This window comes from Macrotis lagotis, chromosome 1 (genome assembly GCF_037893015.1).
Source record: "Macrotis lagotis isolate mMagLag1 chromosome 1, bilby.v1.9.chrom.fasta, whole genome shotgun sequence".
Classification (NCBI taxonomy): Eukaryota; Metazoa; Chordata; class Mammalia; order Peramelemorphia; family Peramelidae; genus Macrotis; species Macrotis lagotis.
In genome coordinates this window covers 364,976,028-364,999,069 of record NC_133658.1, presented here as the reverse complement: position 1 = coordinate 364,999,069, position 23,042 = coordinate 364,976,028, and positions in this window count along the sequence as shown.

Genomic DNA, 23,042 nt, shown 5'->3' with positions numbered 1-23,042 from the left:
ACTGATAAGGAAAACAGATTTAGGAAAGAAATTTTTAAAATTATTGGAATACCTGAAAGCCATGATCAGGAAAAGAGCCTTGACATCATTTTCAAAGAATTACTACAGGAAAATTGCCCTGATATCCTAGAAGCAGAGGGCAAAATAGAAATGGGGAGAATGCACTGATTCCCCCGAGAAAGAGATCCCAAAAACCAATCCCTAGGAATATTATTGCCAAGTTCCAGAACTCCCAAGTCAAAGAGAAAATATTACAAGCAGCCAGAAGGACACAATTCAAATACTGTGGAGCTGCAGTCAGAATCAAGCAGGACTTAGCAGCAACTACATTAAAAAGCTCCTAGGGCTTGGCATACAATATACTGGAAGACAAAAGAGCTTGGAATGCAACCAAGAATCAACTACCCAGCAAGGCTGAATGTCTTCTTCCAGGGAAAAAGATGGACTTTCAATGAACCAGGGGAATTTCAAATGTTCCTGTTGGAATGGCCAGAGCCGAACAGAAGGTTTGATCTTCAAATACAGGACTCAGGTGAAGTATAGAGAGTGGAGGAGAAGGGGAAAATATGAGGGACTTAATGATGATGAACTGCATGTATTCCTGCATAGAAAAATGACACTGATAATACTCATATGAACCTTCTCAGTTAATAGAGCAGGAAGAAGGAGCTTTTATAGTTGAAGCACAGGAGAAAGCTGAATTCGAAGATAAAATATGGTGTAAAAATGGAGTCAATAGAAAAAAGGGAAATGTAATGGGAAAAAGAAAAAGGAGAGGGGGAATAGGCCAAGATATTTCATATAATAAGATTTTTCTTTATTACAATGAGCTATTGTAATGATATGGAAGGGGAGAAGCAAGGGGGAATGAGGGAACCTTTGCTCTCATCAGGGGTGTCTAGGAGAGGAAACAGCATATATACTCAATGGGGTATAGGTATCTAGAGTAAAAAGGAGACAGGGGGGTACAGGGGGAGGGGGGGGGATGTGAGTGATGGAGGAGAGGATGGACCATGGGAGGAGAGTGGTCAGATGTAACACATTTTCTTTTTTACTTCTTGCAAGGGTCTGGGATTGGATGGCCTGTCCAGGACCATAGGGCCAGGTGGATGCTGGGCCTAAGGGGTGGTAGGGGGGCTCGGGCCCTCTTGGCCCCAGGACCAGGGATCTGTCTGCTGCGCCACTCAGATACCGTACAGCAGAGTCAGAGTGAAAGGAGAGAGAAAATATAGTACATGGTAGTGGAAAAGTATGAAAGGAGGGAGTTGTGATCAGCAATGGCACCAGTGGAGAAATAAGGAAGTAACTTTTGCAATGGACTTATCATAAAGAATGTGATCCACCCACAACAGAGTTGTTGGTATTGGAACAAAGACTGAAGTACATTTTTTATTATTATTATTTTGGGGGGGGTGCAGGGCAAATGGGGCTGGGTGGCCTTCCTGGGGCTGCATAGCAGGGTGATCGTTGGGTGTCTGAGGCCACATTTGGACCCGGGTGTTCCTGGGTCAAGGGCCAATGCTCTGTGCGCCACCCAACCACCCCTACTATTATTACTATTTTATTTTATTTTGAGTCTTTTTTTCTATTTTCTTTTTTTTGCAGGGCAGTGGGGTTGGGGTGGCTTGCATGTCACACGGCTGGGTGATCGTTGGGTATATGGGGCCGGATATGCGCTCGGGTGCGATGGGCTCCAGGGCTGGTGCTCCGTCCATTGTGCCACCTGGCCATACCTGCAATTATTACTATTATTTTTTTAATTTTAATTTTTTTACTTTATCACTCAAGCAAGTCTGTATTTTGGGGGAGAGGTGATATTTTGTTTACTCTTAAACAAGAATATTTTATTAATGTATAAAAAACATTATTTGTACAAAATGAGAATAAATAAATATTAAATATTAAAAAAAAGAGAGAGCTTCCAAACTGGGTCCACCAGGAAGAATAGGGACAATGTGTGAATCATCATTAATCTGGGGGTTATGTGGGTTTGGTCTTTTCCTCATAATGATGGATGAATCAATCAGGGATCCAGATAGGTAAGTCCACATCCTATGGGAATATACAAGCAAACCCTCCTCCAGATGTTAAAAGAACATCCAGACCTTTCCAGGAGCCAGAAAGCATCCTGTCTGTGAGGATAATACCCAAAGGTGGTATCCCCATTTTTTAGAGCTTCTTTAATAGCCCCATAAAATCCCACATCTGATAAGGGAGGTGGGGTCATTATTTTTTGCTTTTCTTACCCTCTTCTTATTTTCTTTTCTACAGTAAATGCACCCCAATCATCATTATATCTAGCTGCTTCATCTTCCAGATCCTACTCTTGCTCAGTAGTTATTTTATCAGGAGGAGGATCTTCCTCAGGCTATTCTCGGAGAGATGCCCTTAAGTTATTTCTAGATTTCATTAATAAAGGAGTTTCCTCAGTTGTAGCACAAACTGCAGATGATAACTTAGTACTTATTTTTGTAATTTCATGGTCAGGATCGAGAGTGTCCTTGACCAGGCTCCATAAACTGAACACATCTTTGGGAACTTTCTCTGGTCCTTGTTCTATATAACACTTTCTGATATATTCTACTTTTTGCCAAATATCAAAATCTATAGACCCACTTTCAGGAAACCAAGGGCATTATTATGCATGAATGAGATGAATCGAGTGACTCAGACCTTAGAAACCTTGATTCCTCTTTTATGTAATAAATGAGTCAGAATTTTAATAAAAAGAACTCTGCCTACTTTTATTATTACCCATGATGTTCTTAAGATTACTGCTCCTTCTTGCCTGATATAACTCATCAGGGGGCCTGCAGATTCCTCAAGCAGAAACCTATCTAACTCGCTAAGAAAAGGGGGGTATATTACCTGGAAAGTCTATGTTCGTGGCACCAGTCTGCGGGGGTCCAGCCTCTGCAGGGTCCTTGGAACCTGACAGGAGGGATAGAGTAGGCAAAACGAATTGATTCAACACAGGGGTAAAGGCAGGAGCAGGTTGACTGATTGTCAGGTGCTTGGATTTATTTTTATAGTCTCAGAATCATGTATGCATCAAGCAAGCAAGCTAAGATCATTTCCTTGGTTACAAAAGTGTACAATTTTAATCATCAATCATGTAATTCATGTGGTTACAAGTTTTAATCATGTCATTACAAGTTTAATTAATAATCATATCGTTAATTGATTTTTTATCCCTACTCAGATCATGATGACCTCAACCTATCTGTTACCTTGTTTATTACTACATTGTATAATTGTTAATTCATTTAAAGTTACCAATTAAGCAATTCTTTTAATGGAAAGTTTTTTATATTTTCTGTGTAAGTAATGTTTTTGATACACTCGCTTAACAATCTATAGTGATGGTCTTTATGCTTGTCCACCCATCTGTTAACTCTTAAAATAACCAATTTTTCTTTCAGGCCGTGCTGGTAGAAACCACGGTTTCTGTGACTTTTTTATTCTTTCCCATGAAACTAAGGCTGTTAGAGTTCACATATCAGCCATCTATACTAACTGTTTCCTCACCATTTTTTTTCATATATTCCTGAGTATGGTAAGGGGTGGGGGCAAAACTATTAATTTCCCTGGAGTTCTATCTGACCCATCTTGTATTCGTTTTCCCTGTACATTTTTTGACATCTCCTTGAAATTCCCAGTGTCGGGTTTTCCAGAGATTTCATAATGTTGAAGCCTTTTGTATGCCTCAGGGAGTGGCAGTCCTGTTAAATTTGGACAGAGTTTACAATCTGTTTTATTCAAGGAATTTTTCTGAAATCCTTCCTTTATAGTCATTCCACTATAAGGGTGAGTAAATATTGCAATCAATAATAGACCTATAAATATTGGTATACATGGAATCCCTATATATATATTGAAGAAGGAAATGTTGTTCCATCAGGCAGTGTGACTGCCTTGAGTCTTCTTGCTGCAACTGTGTCAAACAGCTTAGAGACCTTGGTTCCCAACAGGTTCCTCCCCTAGTCTGAGGAGTCTGCTAACATAATTGTATTTTTCTTTAAACTGCATTTCCCACTCTCTAACACCTTCCATCTGCTCAGCATTCAAGTCTGAGAGATCATCATATTCATCTTTGAGTGCCTCTTTATCTAGGCAGAATATTGCTAGTCCTCTGGAGGCATCTCTACCAGCAAATATTCCATATGGTCCCACAGGCCTGTAGAACTTGCTGCCTTTGGTCACATCAAACACTGCTGTTGATAGTGAGCAGGATGCCCAGCAGCCTTAGCAGCCGCCACTATCCCCAGCTCTGCCCAGGGTGCCGAGTTTTGAGTTTCAAGTCCCCATCCCAGCTGCCATCACTGCCTGCCCCAGAGAAGTTGTTTCAATATTTTTTCCACATTTGTTATTGCTAACTGTATTTCCCTCCATCCTATTCTCCCCCATTCTCATTTATTCTGTTCTCTCTCCCTTGATCTTATCCTTCCTCAAAAGCGTGTTGTATCTGACTACCCTCTCCCACAATTTCCCTCTCTTCTATCACCTACACCATTCCTCCTCTCCTACCTCCTTTCTCCCATCCTGTTCCTCTCTTTTTTTCCCTCTAGCCTAAGATGGATTTCTATACCTTATTGTGTGTGCATGTTATTTCTTCTCTGGGTCATTTCCAAAGAGAATGAAGGCTCACTCATTCCACCTCATCTTCCCCGCTCCAGTACATTGCAAAAGCTTTTTTTGCCTGTTTTATGTGAAATATCTTAGTCCATGTTATCTCTTCTTTCCCTTTCTTCTAGTACATTCCTTTCTCACCCATTGACTTTGTCTTTATAATATATAATACCTTCATATTTAGATCTCTCCTGTGTCTTACCTATGTACATTTCTTCATCTATTTTAAAAAAATGAGAAGGTTCATATGAGTTATCAATATCATCTTCCTATACACACGTACAAGCAGTTCAACATCATTCAATCCCTCATAATTTTCCCTTCCCATTCACATTCTCTATTCGTCATCTGAGTCCTATACTTGAATATCAAACTTTCTCTTTAGGTTTGGTCATTTCAACAGGAAAATTTTAAAGTCCCCCTTTCCATCGAATATCCATCTTTTCCCCTGAAGGAGGATGTTCAGTTTTGTTGGGTAGTTGATTCTCAGTTGTAGTCCAAGCTCTCTTGCCTTCCAGAATATCATTTTCTAAGCCTTATGAGCTCTTAATGTGGTTGCTGAAATCCTGTGAAATCCTGACTGTAACTCCACAATATTTGAATTATCTTTTTGGGTGTTTGTAATATTTTCTCTTTGATTTTGGGGTTCTGGAATTTAGCTATGATATTCCTGGGAGATTTTATTTTGGAATCTCTTTCAGGAAGTAATGGGTACATTTCTTCAATTTCTATTTTACCCTCTGATTTAGGATATCAGGTCAATTTTCCTGGAGAATTTCCATATAAAATTTTTGTGGCAACAAAGAAGATCAAAATATAATCTCAGAAGAGGACAGTAGGAAAAACTCTGCATGTGAAGCTCCTGAAGGAAATATGAATTGGTCTCAAGTTGTAAAAGTCCTTTTAACAGAACTCATATATAAACTTTTAAAGATGAAATAAGAGAAGTAGAAATAAACTAGGACAAGCAATGAAAAGTAAGCAAGAGAGAGTCAATAACTTGGAAAAAGGACAAAAATTGACAGAAGAAAATAACTATAAAAAAACCAATTGGACAAATGGAAAAAGAAAATTCTTTAGAAAATAGCATCACACAAATAAAAAAAATCCACTGAAGATAAAACCTCCTTCAAAAAAGAACTGGTCAAAGGAAAAATGAGATGCAAAAATATAACTGAATAAAATCATTCCTTACAATTAGAATTGGACAAGTGGCAGCTAACAACTTTATGAACCATTAAGAATTAGTCAAATATAAAAAATGATAAAACAGACGAAAATATCAAATATCTCATGAAAAATAAAACCAGGAGAGATAATTTACAAATAGACTACCATGATTTAAAAAAAAAGAACCTGCAAAACATTTTTTAAATTACCAAAGAAAACTACCTTGACTTTCTAGAATTAGAGCAGGAAATAGTCATTTAAAGAGCACACTGATGCCTCCTGAACAAGATACCAAAATAAAAATATGAGGAATATTACAGCCAAAGTACAGAATTATGAAGTCAAGGAGAAAATACTGCAGGCAGAAAGAAAGAAAAAATTCCAATAGCAAGGAGCCATAGATAGGATTTCACAGGACTTGGCCATTTCAACACTCAAAGATAAATGGGCTTGAAATATGATATTCCAGTAGTCAAAAGAGCTTGGATTAAAATGAAGAAACTATTAATCAATATAATTGAGGCTATTCTTTCAGGGGAAAAGTTGTATATCCACTGAAATAGAGGACTATCAAATGTTACTGATAAAAAGATTATATAGGACATAAGAGATGTATAAAACATTTAGCAGGAAAGAAAAAAATATCCATTATTTTAATATCAAACTGTTTACACTCCTAACATGAGAAGATGATATTGATAACTTCAGAACTGAATCTTGATTAAGAGATTACTTAGATAGAGGTATGGGCATAAATTGATTCTGAAATCATGCTATTAAAAAAATTAGGGTCTTCTGGCCAAGTTGGCAGAGATAAGACAGGCACAGTGCTAAAGTCTCCTGATCTCTTCCCCATTTATCACATGAAACAAACCTCTTAAAAGAAATCTGACCCACAAAACCCAGAAAGAAAAGCCAGGAGAAATAACATCTACCTAAGGATTTGCCTCCAGCAGCAGCTTTGGCTGAATTCGGGCAGGTGAGTCTGAGCTCAGAGGGAGGATCAGCCCCTGATCAACCAGATTAACAGCTGAATTGGAACTGGGAATCTGAGGGCCTGAGAGCTGGACCTGCTGGATTGGCGGTGGGGCTAGATGGCAGGGGCTTGAGTCAACTAAGGAGCAGAGGCGCTGGTGTCGGTGCTGTCCCCTGGGAGTTTGCAGACAGGGCTGGGGGAGAGTTCTGGAGCAGGAGAGCTGTGGATACACCATACCTGGGCTCCTCTTGTCTGAAGAACATTGTCCCATTACAACTCAGACTTCCTCCCAAACAAAAAAAAGCAAACTACTTCTGCCTGAGGCCCAGGTGTGTGAGCAGAAGAACCAGACCAGCTGAGGAATGACCTCAGGCCAGGGTAAAGCCCACCATTGATTGAAGGCAAAAGAATTCAATAGCTCCAACCCCTCCCTTCAAGCAAAGGGAGAACGCCTCTCAAAGAAGGTCACAGACACTCCAGAGAAAGCAACTAGCACCTCTTACTGGCCAGCCAGAGAAACTGCACTCAGTGAGTAAAGCCTTTAGCAATCCCAAGCCCCTGTGAACCTGCCCCTCCCCAACTCAGGTCTTAACAAAATGAAGAAGGGTCAGAGGAAAGGTAGATCCATAGAAAAATTCTTGGAAGGGAAAAACCGTAACTCAGAGATACCTGGAACCTCTGAGGAGAATACTATCTGGTCTTCAGCAAAGAAGGACTTCCTTGAAGAAATAAGGAAAGAGCTTAAAAATTGGGGAGAACAAATTAATATTTTGCAACAAGAAAACAAAACCTTAGAAAGTACAATTGGAAAATACAAAAGGAAAATAAATCTCTCAGATCCTCAATTGGTCAAATGGAAAGCTCTTTCAAAAGTAGAACTGATCAATCAGAAAAGGAGTTGCAAAAGGTTAATGAAGAAAACTCCTCCCCCCCAAAAAAAGAATGGATTCTACATAAACTAATGACTCCATGAGACAGCAAGAGTCAGTTAAACAAAATCAAAAAGTAGGAAAAATAGAAGCAAATGTAAAATACTTCATCGACAAAACCATTGACCTTGAGAAGAGATCGAGGAGAGGCAACCTGAAAATTATAGGACTTCCTGAAAACACTGAAGAGAAAAAAAGCCTGGACTTAATATTACAGGCTGTAGTGATGGAAAATTGCCCTGATATAATGGAATCAGAGGGCAAAGTAATTATTGAAAGAGTACATTGATGCCCACCAGAAAAAAGATCCTAAAATGAAAACACCAAGGAATGTTGTGGCCAAACTCCAGAACTATCAGATAAAAGAAAAAATCCTGCCAGCAGCCAGAAAGAAACAATTTAAATATGAAGAAGCCACAGTAAGGATCACCCAGGACCAGGCTGCATCAAGATTAAGGATTTGAAGGGCCTGGAATGAGATATTTCAAAGAACACAGGAGCTTGGAATGCAGCGAAGAATCTACTTTCTTACAAAGCTGAGGCTTCTCTTCCAGGGAAAAAGATGGACATTTAACAAAATGGAAGAATTCCAAAAATTTCTGATGAAAAGACCAGAGATAAACAGAAAATTTGGACATCAAAGAAAAGGTTCAAGAGACACATGAAAAGATTAAAAAAGGGGGGGTCGGTAAAAGGGGAAAAAATTCAATCCAGTAAGTTGAAACTGGCTATATCCCAGCATGGGAGAAAAAAGATTCTCATAAATTTTGAGAATTGTAACTCTAACAGAGAGAATATACCTAACCAGAAATGAAAGACATTCATGACCTATCCATGAGACTGCTATCTAATGGGATGTAACTGGCTTGGGAGAAAGACTCTAATAACTCTCAGGAATTTTGACTCTATTCGATAGAATATACTGAACTAGAAGGGACAGACACTCAGCATTTTCTATGACTTAGATAGAATTATCTAAAAAAATACACTACCTCCATAAAAAGGGGGACAGGGAAGAGATGGGAGGAGGGAGGGCATTGAATGGGACAAATTTCATTACATTAAGAGGTACAAAAAACCTATGGTAATAGAGGGGAAGAAGGGAGCAGAGGAGAAACACTTGAATCTTCTTCTCATCAGACTTGGATTAAAGTCAACCTACACATAATCAGTTAACTTATAAAACATCTAACCTTTAAAGTATTAAAAGGGGAAAAGGGGAGGGGGGGACAGAGAAAGGGAAGGGGAATGGGGGAAATAAGGGCAAATAACAAAAGGAAGGGAAGGGAACAGGGAAAGGGGAAAGAAATGGGAGGGTGTGATATAGGAGGGCAAACACACTGAAGGGGGTGGTATTCAAAAACAAAATACTGGGGAATATGGATAAAAGGGGGGAAAGGGGGAAAAACAAACAGAGGGAAGATAGCACAGAGGGCAATAAAGAATTAGTAATCATAACCTTGAATGTGAATGGGATGAACTTTCCCTTAAAATGTAAGCAAATAGCAGAGTGGATTAAAAACCAGAATCCTACAATATGCTGCTTACAAGAAACGCATTTGAAGCAGAGAAAGTAAAGGTAAAAGGTTGTAGCAAAATATATTTTGCTTCAGCTGAAGTAAAAAAAGCAGGGGTAGCAATCCTTATCTCAGACAAAGCAGCAGCAAAAATAAATAGAGTTAAAAGAAATAAGGAAGGAAACTTTATCCTCCTAAAAGGTACCATAGACAATAAAGTTATTTCAATACTGAATATATATATATATATATATATATATATATATATATATATATATATGCACCCAGTGGGACAGCCCCCAAATTCTTAGAGGAGAAGCTTAAAGAACTACATGAGGACATAGAAAGCAAAACTTTACTAGTAGGAGACCTCAACCTCCTGCTATCAGATATAGATAAATTGAATCATAAAATAAACAAGACAAAAGTTAAGGTGGAAAACAGATTGTTAGAAAAACTAGATATGGTAAACTTATGGGAGAAACTGAATGGGGATAGAAAGGAATATACCTTTTTCTCTCCAGTAAATGGAACGTATACAAAAATTGACCATGTACTAGGACATAAAAACCAAATGATCAGCTGCAGAAAGGCAGAAATAGTGAATACATCTTTCTCAGATCACAATGCAATAAAAGTCACATGCAATACTGGGCCAAGGAGATATAGACCCAGAACAAATTGGAAAGTGAATAACCTCATTTTAAAATATAAGTGGACCAAAAAACAAATTATAGGAAAATTTACCATTTTATCCTAGATAATGATAATGATGAAACAACATACCCAAACCTATGGGATTCATTCAAAGCAACTCTCAGGGGATATATTATAGCTCTAAATGCTTCTATGAATAAATTGGAGAAAGAGGAAATCAATGAACTAAACATGCTAGTAAAAAAATTTAGAGAAAGAACAAATAAAAAATCACCAATTAAATACTAAATTAGAAATTCTAAAAATTAAAGCAGAAATTAATAAAATCAAAAGCAAAAAAAACTATTGAATTAATAAATAAAACCAAAAGTTGGTATTATTAAAAAACCCAATAAAATGGATAAACCTCTGGTCAATTTGATTAAAAAAAAGAAAGAAGAAAACCAGATTGCCAGTATCATAAATGAAAAAGGTGAACTCACCACCAAAAAGGAGGAAATTAAAGTAATAATTCAAAATTATTTTGCCCAAATCTATGCCAATAAATTTGATAATCTAGGTGAAATGGATGAATATTTACAAAAATATAAGTTGCCTTGGTTAAATGAAGAAGAGATTAAATACCTAAACAACCCTACCTCAGAAAAAGAATTCAACAAGCCATTATTGAACTCCCTAAAATAAATCTCCAGGGCCTGATGGATTCACAAGTGAATTCTATCAAACATATAAGGAACAATTGGTTCCAATTCTATATAAACTCTTTGGAAAAATAGAGGAAAATGGAACTCTGCCTAACTCTTTCTATGAAACCAATATGGTGCTGTTACCTAAACAAGGAAGAGTTAAAACAGAAAAAGAAAATTATAGACCTCTTTCCCTGATGAATATAGATGGAAAAACCCTAAATAAAATCTTAGCAAAAAGATTACAACAAGTTATCACTAGGATAATACATTATGATCAAGTAGGATTTAGTCCAGGAATGCACGGTTGGTTCAATACTAGGAAACTGTTAGTATACTAAATTATATCAACAACAAACCTATCAGAAATCATATGATCGTGTCAATAGATGTTGAAAAAACTTTTGACAAACTACAGCATCCATTCCTATTAAAAACACTAGAGAATGTAGGAATAAATGGACTGTTCCTTAAAATAATTAGCAGTATCTATCTGAAACCATCAACAAGCATTATATTCAATGCGGAGAGGTTCGAGGCATTCCCAATAAGATGAGGGGTGAAAAAAGGGTGCCCATTATCACCACTACTATTCAATATTGTATTAGAAATGTTAGCATCAGCAATTAGAGAAGAAAGAGTAATTGAAGGAATTAGAATTGGGAAGGAAGAGACAAAACTCTCACTCTTGGCAGATGACATGATGGTCTACCTAGTGAATCCCAAGAAATCCTAAAAATTACTGGAAACAATTAGCAATTTTATCAAAGTTGCAGGTTATAAAATAAACCCTCATAAATTCTCAAATTTTATATATACATATATATATACATATATATGCATACATACATATTTATATATATATATATATATATACATATATATATATATATATATATATATATATATATATATATATATATAAAGATACAGCAGGAAGAGCTAGAAAGAGAAATCCCATTCAAAGTTACCTCAGACAATATAAAATACTTGGGAGTCTATTTGCCAAGACAGACTCAGAATCTTTTTGAAAACAATTATAAAACACTTCTCACACAAATTAAATCAGATTTAAATAACTGGGCAAATATCAACTGCTAGTTGATAGGTAGACCTAATATAATAAAAATGACAATTCTACCAAAACTAAACTATCTATTTAGTGCCCTACCAATCAAAATTCCAAAAAATTAATGAGTTAGAAAAAATTGTAAGTAAATTCATATGGAGAAATAAAAAGTCAAGAATTGCCAGGAGCTTAATGAAAAAGTGCAAAAGAAGGTGGCTTATCCCTACCTGTTCTAAAATTATATTATAAAGCATCAGCCATCAAAACTCTTTGGTATTGGGTAAGAAATAGAGTGGTGGACCAGTGGAATAGACTAGGTGTAAAAGCAGGAGGTGATTATAGTAATCTGCTGTTTGATAAACCTAAAGAGTCCAGCTTTTGGGATAAAACATCCCTCTTTGATAAAACCTGCTGGGATATTTGGAAATTAGAATGGAAGAAACTTAGATAAGGCCAACACCTCACACCCTTTACCAAGATAAGATCCAAATAGTTACAGGACATAGACATAAAAAACAATACTATAAGCCAATTAGAAGATCAAAGACTAGTCTACCTGTCAGATCTATGGAAAGGGGAACAGTTTATGACTAAGGAAGAGTTGGAGAACATCACCAAAAACCAATTAGATGATTTCTATTACATTAAATTAAAAAGCTTTTGTACAGATAAAACCAATGTAGCCAAGATCAAAAGAAATCTAGTAAATTGGGAAGAATCCTTACAACTAATGATTCTGACAAAGGACTCATTTCTAAAATATACAGAGAACTGAGTCATATTTTTAAAACAAAAACCCATTCCCCAATTGACAAATGGTCAAAGGATATGCAAAGGCAATTTACAGATGAGGAGTTCAAAGTAATCCATAGCCATATGAAAAATTGCACTAAATCATTAATTATTTGAGAAATGCTAATTAAAGCTTCTCTGAGGTTCCACCTGGCACCTCTCAGATTGGCCAATATGACCAGAAAGGATAATGATCATTGTTGGAAGGGTTGTGGGAAATCTGGGACATTATAACACTGTTGGTGGAGCTGTGAACTCATCCAACCTTTCTGGAGAGCTATTTGGAACTATGCCAAAGGGCAACAAAAATGTGCATGCCCTTTGACCCAGCAATACTACTACTGGCTCTATACCTTGTAGAGATGATGAAAAAGGGTAAAAACATCACTTGTACAAAAATATTTATAGCAGCCCTGTTTGTGGTGGCAAAGAATTGGAAATCCAGTAAATGTCCTTCAATTGGGGAATGGCTTAGCAAACTGTGGTATATGTATGTCATGGAACACTATTGTTCTATTAGAAACCAGGAGGGATGGGATTTCAGGGAAGACTGGAAGGATTTGCATGAATTGATGCTGAGTGAGATGAGCAGAACCAGAAAAACACTGTACACCCTAACAGCAACATGGGAGCGATGATCAAACTTGAAGGGCTCGCTCATTCCATCAGTGCAACAATCGGGAACAATTTTGGGCTGTCTGCAAAGAAGAGTGCCATCTGTATCCAGATAAAGAGCCATGGAGTCTGAACAAAATTCAAGGACTATTCCCTTTAATTTTGAAAGAAAACAGATATCTTATTGTCTGATCTTGTCACCTCTTAGACTCCTTGTCTCTTCCTTATGGATATGATTTCTCTCTCATCACACTCAATTTGCATCATGTACAACATGGAAACAATGTAAAGACTGACAGAGTGCTTTCTGTGGGGGGAAGGGAAGTAAGATCGGGGAAATTGTAAAACAAATAATATCTTTAATAAAAAATAGATATTGAAACTAAAAAAAATTTATAAAAATAAGAGAGGAAGGGGAAGAAATTGGAGAACAAAACGAAGAGATGATGGAGGGAATAATATTGGGGAATAAATAGGAGATGAAACAAAAGAGGAAGGAGAAGGAATTGGGGAGCAAATAGAATAAGGAATGCTTCTGGTGTAAGGATGAGGGGAAATAAAATGTTAAGAAAAAGGGAGATTAGAACAAGGAAGCAAAGAATGAGAGTGAGGAAAATTAGAACAGGTAAGGAAAGAAAAAGAAGAATGAGAGAGAGTAGAAGAAAGAGATGTATAAGTTTCCCTAGGACTAGGGAGAACAGAACAGAGGGGAGCAGATAACAATGGGGTTTTATTAGGATTTAGTTGATGATCCAGGTTTGTAGAAAGGATGGATACTCTGGATTTAGTTGATGATCCAGGTTTGTAGAAAGGATGGATCCTCCAAAACCAGATTCTTTTGGAGTCAAAGAAGGCAATGGATAAAAAGAAACAGTCTTTGGCAATGAAAGACAAACTGTAGCCTTTGGAGAAGGGAGAAGAGTGAATCTTTAAGACACCATAGACTCCATAGGAGGAGGGGCTGAAACAACATGTGGAACCAAACCCTTTTTATGAACCTTATGTGAGGAAATCTGAGCTTTGAACTCTCTTTGTAGCATCTCACTAAATCAGTGACATTCCCATTCTTTATGAGAAATCTTGTAAGTTTTTTTTAAATTAATTTTGTTTTAAGATACTTTAATTTAGGTCTTTCAGATGATCCCCATCTGGACCAACCTAATTTAGTATCATCACTTGTTAGTTTGTACCAGCACTGACAAAATGTATGGTCATTATAGTCATAATATTTGGTCATATAGAAAGCAGATATACTTTCTACTGGATCTCTAATCCTAGATTTAGATTGCCCCATAATCAGATACAACAATTAAAAAGTAATAACTATACTCAAAACCAAAACCAAAAGACTCAGTAAGACACTAGACAAAACATTCATTATAGACACTGGACATATGATAGGGATGCTGGACAAATCCTTTTGTACTTTACCAAAAAAGAAAAATTCCAAAGATCTAACCACTAGGTAACTTCACCAAAGAAAAGTCACACTTAGATCTTAGGGAACAGTCCTCAGTAACCACCTGGTTGCTTAAAGCCACAATAATTCTCAACAACCTTTGAGAATTCCCAAAACCAAACATAACCTCCCAGAGAAACTTCAACTTTAAAAACAACAAGCAAAACATAACAATTCAAATTAGAGGAGCCAAGTTTGAAAAGTAAAGAAACATCACCTTCAGACAAGACCACTGTGACAGGATCAAAAATCTGTCTTAGTTTCTCCTTGTGGTGTTGTCAGGAGGAAAAGTCTATATTCTTTCAAATCATTTGTCCAGATCCAATCAATAGCACCATTAATATTAACTTCTAAAATTATAAGAATCTTAAAAGACATAAAAACATATAAAAACATATAAAAGCCTTAAAATAACATAGCATCAACAAAAAATATGAATTAGATGTGGTTTTCTTTTTTTGGGGGATTTATCGTTGCTATTGTGTGGAGACCATTCTAGGAATGATCACAAGCTGAGAGAGATAGGAAAATTTTTATAGTAGCAAGGGGAAGGGAACAGAATACACATAATAGTAGAAAACCCTTAAACTTTAATATCTAAGGGAACCATCCTTCTACACTGCTATTTTGCTTGAAGGAGATAACATTTTTTTTTTGAGTTAAAATACCAGGAAGGCAGGGTAAGTACTTATTTTCCAAATCTAAAAAGGACAGAATTTTTTCCTGGATTAGAAAGGTATGACAAGATCTTCCTTTCAAATTATAAAGAATGCAATTCTTTTCTGGATTAGGATGACAGGAACAGTCTTCCTTTCAAAGTCTAAGAAAGATACATTTAATTCCTCATAATATTTAAGAAAAATCAACTTTTGATCAGAAATATTTGTAAAACCTTAAACTAATTATCATACTTTGAAAAATTATATAATGCCCTCCTAAAGCCTATAGTCACCAAAATATACCCACATTTCTTTTTTTTCCTTTTTTCTTTTAGTTTTTGCAAGGCAATGGGGTTAAGTGGCTTGCCCAAGGCCACATGGTTAGGTAATTATTAAGTGTCTGAGCCTGGTTTTGAACTCAGGTACTCCTGACTCCAAGGCCAGTGCTCTATCCATTGCACCACCTAGCTGCCCCCACATTTCTAATTGTGTAATAGAAAAACAAAAAAAAAGAGAAAAAAATGCACTCACCTCTGTTCCTTTTACTTGATTTACTTTTTAACTTGATAATCTGAAAGAGAGAAAAAGGTTTCAGTAAATATGCTGCCCCATTATGAAATAACTAATTACTTGCTATCATTTTCTAATCTCTCCTGATTGAGGCTGGAATCAGGAAGGACATGTGTGGATTTTTTTTAGCAGTAGGAAAAAATGATACTTCAAATGTCCATCACTTCCTCTGGATAAACTCAGAAGCTACTGTACTAAAGGCTTATGGAATTTTTCCATCTGACTTAGAGTTGAAATATTACATGTGTTATATCATGTTGATGAAGAGGAAATATTAAAAAAAAAATTATCATGCTCACCTGGTACATCTTATGGTGATCTGATTGCCATCTTTTTGTTATCTAGATGATCAGCTGCAAGTGGACCATAAATATCCTACTAAAATGTAAAGACTTTAGTGACTTAGCTTAGTTTCTTCCCAAACCCAACAGCAAAGATCCTACTAAAATGTAAAACCCTTGAGTTTCAAAAACAATGATTCTACCATAATGTAAAGGCTTTAGTTTCTTTCCTAAATACTCTGCTCACAAGTCCTATTGTAATGTTAATGTATTGACCTCTTCAGTTTCTTACCCAAACCCTGCCCCTAGTGCTTTCCCAGAAAAACTGAGGACCTAAATATATGGTAAGAATGACCTCAACCTCTTTTTCTAATACTAGACCCAAATAAAAACAAAATACAGGTTCTTCTTCCTTAAAAGAACTGACATCTGCTCCTAGTTTTGCAAGCTTTCCTTAAGAGATCTACCTATATATATTACATGAATACTATTGGGTGTGATAAAGTTTTTCAGATTTCTTCAGTAAAATATTATAGATTGAATTTGGTTAACCATGTGCCCCTCCTCCCTTGACAAAGCAAACTTCTTGGATATTGTTGAAGTGTCAACTGACCTTACCTTATCTGTTGATGTTGGAAGAATCATTCAATTCCTGGGACTAAAGAGATAATCTGGTTTCTATTTGAATTGTATGCTCTTTTCCCTAGATTAGTTTGCTTTCTTTGAATTCTATGCCCCTTTCCCTAGGGTAGTTTTAGTGTTTAGATGGTAAGACCACATTCCTCATTAATGAGGGTGGGTCAGTGGGAGGTTGGTATTGAGTTAAGATAAATGTGATTCTTGGGCCTTTTTCTTTTGCCTCAATCTCTCTAATTGATCATGGTCCATTTCTCAAGAAATGAATAAAGCCTTCTCTTCATACCTTGAGAGATCTCCAAAATTTATTTAAGTGGCATTTGTCCCACACAGTTTGGGGCCTCATTGCTGGGATAGCATACCCATTGGGGACCTCAGCTTCTGAGACCTTGATAAAACCATGCTGCTGCCACAAATTCTGGCAGTTTGTCATTTTCTGGGAAGCCTTGGTTTCCCCTCTGTGCAAATGACCGGAAGCGGAGAGACTCGGTAGGAAGAGAACAGCAAATCAGTGGCAGGAACCTGACCTTGAGGACAAAGAGCAGTCTTTAAACTTCCGTGCATAGAGACCCAAAAGATGGTAAGCCTAGACCTTGGAATCTGAGGACACTAGATTCCTGGAGGGTCCATTTGGGTAAGCCTAGACCTTGGAATCTGAGGGCACTAGATTCCTGGAGTATCCATTTGGGTGACTGAGGGTTGTGGGTGACCCCTTTCAGGTTGGGCATAAGAGGCTTGGATCTAAGGGCATTTGATCCTGAGAGGTCTCTGTCAATATTTAAAATGGGAAGGACCCTGTCCTAAGCCTTCCCCCCTTGGCAAATTAGGTAAATAAGAGTAAAATATAAAGGAAAAGTAAGAAGAAAATGAAAAAGTATTGTAATGAATTTGGTCTGCCCTGGAAGGGAGAGCCCACTCTGCACTCCTGAGTTGTCAGGAATTTGCCATTGGCCTGTGTTTTGAAATTGTCAATTTGGAAAATTCTGTTGCGTTTTCTGTGATCTGTGTTTGTGCCTTGTCTGTCTTTATATGTTTAGAACGCCTATTTACTTGTGTGGTTTGTTAAACAGGGAAAGGAGGAGTTTGCAAGTTCCCCTAAAGAGTTCCTTGGGTAGCCTCATTTTGTTTTGGATTTTTAGGCAGTATTTATCTAACTCTGGCTCTTTCCTTGAGCTTTCTTTCTGCCTGTGTTACAATAGATAATATGATCCCTCCCTCTTCATTCCTCGGTTGTCTTTTGAGCACTTAAAGAGGGATTTTTATTTTGATTAAAAGTAATGGAGGGGCGGCTAGGTGGCATAGTGGATAAAGCACCAGCTTTGGATAGATCACCGGCCTTGGAGTCAGGAGTACCTGGGTTCAAATCCGGTCTCAGACACTTAATAATTACCTAGCTGTGTGGCCTTGGGCAATCCACTTAACCCCATTTGCCTTGCAAAAACCTAAAAAAAAAAAAAAGTAATGGATTATGGAGCCCAAACTACTTACCTTGTGATTCTATCATTATGAGAAGGACCCCACCCTTCCTTGTTTATGCTCCCTTCTCTTCCCAGTTCTTCATGATTCTGTGGTGCTAGAATATTTTTCCCCCACTCTTTTAGAAAAAGGACTAAGAGAGAGTTACTTAAGGAAGAATTAGTAAAATAAATGTTCAAAGGGACCTTATTTTGAAATAAAAGGAAACAGGAAAGAGATAGTGAATATTATCATACAAGGAAATGCTATTTTAATTTGAAAAAAAGAGGTTGTTAGAGAATCAGCTTAATCCTAAAGTATATAATGTGGTTACCAAGATATGCCAGTGTAAGGGAAACTAAATAGTTAATCTTTTGCCAGAATGATATGGTAACAAAGCTTCAGGAGTTTATCAGTTTAGATTCTGGTAATGTTGGTTATTACAAAAAATTATGGGACATGTAAGGGTTAAGAATAGAACATCAACCCCCCAGAAAGGATTGTCCCTCTATAAAAGTTATTCCGCTTTACTCTATTTGAAGAAAGGGGAACAGGGAATATTCTGATTAGGCTAAGGGATTTTTGGATGACTGTTTGCCTTTTCCAGGGTTTTAGCAGTTATAATCAAGAAATGCTAACTATTAAAAGCTGGGGATGGAATCATATCTGTGGTTTATATAGCTGTATAAGCTATGTGATTCTAGTTCAGAATAGTATGAATTAAAGTCAAGAAGAGCTAATGAAAAGGAATTAAGTATGGAAATGGGTTGAAGCATGTAGACAGAAGGTTTGAGCAGGTTTGACTTTGTATACCAAAGATGGATTTTAGGAACTTTGTAAAGTGGCCTACAAATCATACTAAGAGGAGAAGGCTGGGGTAGCGGTGCAGAGTTAAGGGAAAGGAGGGGGTTTCTTAAAGAGAAAAGCTGTGGTTTGGGGAGAGTTTAGAAGAATTTAAGAGAAGAAAGAACCTCTAAGGGGAAGATTGAGAAGTTTTAGGAGGAAAGATTTTTTTATCCTTACGAGTGTCTGGGAAAGATTCCATGCTTTCTCCCTGGGTCCCTGGGTTGGGGGAAGGGGTGGTGGGTTGGACACGTGGTGGTCTCAATCCCATCCACCGTCTTGTTAAGACTTGAACCCTAGACCTAGTCCACCTGAGAGCCCACCTGCCCATGGAGGGAGAGGGGATAGAAGAGAAGCCTTAAAGGGAAAAATTTCCTCCACTCCTCCTTCCCACCCCCTCCCCTCAGCAGGGAACAGTCAAGTTAGTATTTTACATATATATTTTAGAAATGAGACCTTTATCAGAATTCCTAGTTATGGAGATTGTTTCCCAGCTTTCTGCTTGCCTTCTAATTTTGGCAGCATTGATTTTATTAGTGTAAAACCATTTTAATTTAATAATAGATAATTTAATTTTATTTTTATAATAATTAATTTAATTTTATAAGTAATATTTTAGTAATTTAACTTAATAAATCATTCAATTTGCAGTCTATAATGTGATCTAATTCTTGTTTGTTCATAAATTTATCCCCTTTCCATAGTCTATTCATATCCTTTGACCATTTATCAATTGAGGAATGACTTGTAACCTTATAAATTTGAAGTATTTCTCTATACATTTTAGAAATGAGACCTTTAGAAATGAGACCTCCTAGCTGTGAAGATTGTTTCCCAACTTTCTGCTTTCCTTCTAATTTTGGCACCATTGATTTTATTTGTGCACAAACATATTTAATTTAATATAGTCAAAATCATTCATTTTGCATTTTATCATGTATTCTAATTCTTCTTTTGTCATACATTTATCCCCTTTCCATAGATCTAATAGATGAGTATTTCTTGATCTACTCATTTAACTATGGTGTTACTCTTTATGTCTAAATCCTATACCCAATTGACCTTACTATAAGGTATGAGATGTGGGTCAATGCCGAGTTTTTGCCATACTAAGCCTATTTTCCAGTTTTCCCAACAATTTTTGTCAAATAGTGAATTCTTATCACCAATGATGTCTTTGGGTTTGTCAAGCAGTAGATTCTCATAGTCATTTACTGCAGATAAATATGATATATCTGAGATATTCCCAGATGAAAGGCACTAAGATTAAGAACAGGGAAAGACTTTATGCAGAAGGTAGAAGTTTATGTAAGATATGATGAAAGAGAAATGAGGAACTAGGAATAAGCAAGGAGAGAATTCCAGGTATGAAGAGTGTTCAGTCAAATTCCCTGGAATGGGGAGATGTAGAGTCTTGTTCAAGGAATATGAAGGAAGAAAATGTTACTGGATCTCAGGATAAGAAAGGAAGTAAGAAATAAGAAAACTGTAGGAAAAGAAGGAGCAAAGCAATTCGGGTTTTAAAAAAACCAAGCCGTATGGTATTTGATCTTGGTAATAATAAGGAACCACTGAAGTTTATTCAATAGGAAAGTGATCTAGTCAAACTATCATTTTATGCAAATCACTTTGATAGCTGGGTGAAGAATAAACTGGAGTAGGGAGAGACTTGAAACCAACTAGGAGCAATTTCCTGAAGTCCAGACTTAATTCATGAAGACATGAATCATGGTGGTGACAGAGATAGAGGAGAGAAGAAAGATGAGACCAAGAATGCAATGGTCTCATGGTCCTTTGTCCTTGTTAGAACATGGAAGAATGTTTTTCAATCAACTCTAGAGACCATATTTCACAAGTGCATGCTTTAACTTAAAAATATTGGGAAGTAGACAATCAGTATATGATCATATCATATGAACCTAGGTTGAAACATCTGGGGATGTTTAAGAAAACCCATGTACAAAATAATAATTTTTTCAAGTATTTGCAGAGATGTCAAATGTACTTATTTTATTTGATCTCATTGTGCAAAAGTGGAGCAAGGAAGATGTAGAATATATTAAGGAGCAAATGTATGCTTGATGCAAGGAGAAACAGGGAAGTTAGGTAGCAAAATGGATAGAGTGCCAGGCCTGGATTCAGGAAGATCTGATCTCAAATCTGACCTCAGACACTAGCTGTGTGGCCCTGAGAAATCATTAAACCTCATTTGCCTCAGTTTCTTATTCTGTAAAATGTATTAGAGAAAGAAATGACAATCAAGAAACTCCAAATGGGGTAATGAAAAGTCAGATGTGAAAATGACTAAACAACAGCAACAAAGAAAAGAAAATATTTCCTAAAAATTAGATAGATTCAAAAGTGAACTGAGCTTCCTCTGATTTTTTTCTGACATCTTTCCCAGGTCTAAGGTTCTCTGAATCATTGTCTCTGATTATATCTAGATCTACTTTCTGTGTTGTCAAGTTTCTCCTGATTTTAACATTGTGTCATCCAATTATTAATATATCTGTTTCACCATATTTCCACAACTGGATTCTGATTTACCAAGATCAGAGAAAACCCAGGTAAATGTGGCCATGGCCAAAAAGACCAGGACTACTGATTTCATCATGGAGTCTGAAGCTGGAATAAGAGATGATAAGTTTTGAAGGCAAAGGCAGAGGAGAAGAGCTTTCTTTGTCCCATAAATAGAGCCAGCCCAAGATTATTCCTCCCACAAGAGGAAATGCCCTTTGCAAGTCACAAGAATTCTTTTTCCAAGGTCCAAGAAAACCTTCCTTGTTTATATAATTTAATATTTGGTCAGATAATAATTGTTTGAGTCAGTTGATTAAATTATATATACACCTGACACAGAATCATAATTATTCAAAGAGCTCAAAAAATACAGCAGTAGCTACAATCTATCAGTTATAAATCTTAAAATCTACCAAGCATTTTCCCATGCTTAAAATGTTATTATCTCCTGATTTGTAATCCCTTCACTTTTTCCTTTTCAATCTTCCTAAATAGAGTGAAATGATAAAATGGTGAGACCTGAGTATAGAAAAATTGTCACATGACTTGGTGTCAAAAGGCACCAAAATGCTTTTTGGAGTAATAGGTCTGTATATAATAGAACTACTTGACCAAGTCTTTAAAGCCTAATCATGTTAACTTTCATCTAATGTCATTAAGAGCCCCCAACCCAGACCTCATTGTTTAGGTTTTAATGGTTTAGAATGAGTATATAGAGCAATGGTTTTGGCCAGAAATTTCAAGAATCTTCCCCTATAGACCTAGTAGTGGATCAAAGGGTATGCACAGTTTTTATTGCCCTTTGGATATAGTTCTCCAAATACCTTTAAATAATAATTCAACAAATTCTAGATTGGCAGAATCCAAATAAAAAAGATTCCAAGTTCAGATAACTTAAAAGGATGGCAGGAAAGTTCTGTTCGACCAAGGTGAGAGAGGAGCCCAGTGCAGGCCTTGTCATGCAGACTTGGTACAACAATACAGGAGCAACCCTCTGGGTGACTGATTCAGTGCCAGCTGTGGTGGTTTCCAGCCCCTCAGTCCACAGAAACTAAAGACAATTTAAAAGTTCTGCAAGAAAAGCCTAATGCACCTGCTAAGAGTAGAGCAAAATCTGACATCAGCCACCCCAGTTCAACCCAGGTCCTGGCAAACCAGGAACAGACTTGGGAACAACTAAATCAATTTCAGTAGTGACAGCTTCCAGAACTCTCAATCCCACAGACTGGAAGGAGGTTAAACATCTTTTCAGATGTAGATTAAGGGGTCTCTTTGATAGAACTGAGGCAGGACTCTGTGGCTTTGCCCATATTCAGATTGGGGTCTCAGTCCCAGAGTGAGTAGCAGAACTTGATGCCTTGAATGAGGATTCTTATCACAATTTTAAGCAGAAAAGAGTGCTTATAATCACATACAGACAAGTGCACAATCTAGGAGAATAGTAAACACACCTCTCCTCAGACCATGCCAATTTAGGACTGAAAAGTTACAGGTCACTAGAAACAGCTGCACAAAACCCCAGAAACCTTGAACAGGATATGTTCTATTCTGGAAGCAGAACCCTATTTTTACAAAGAAT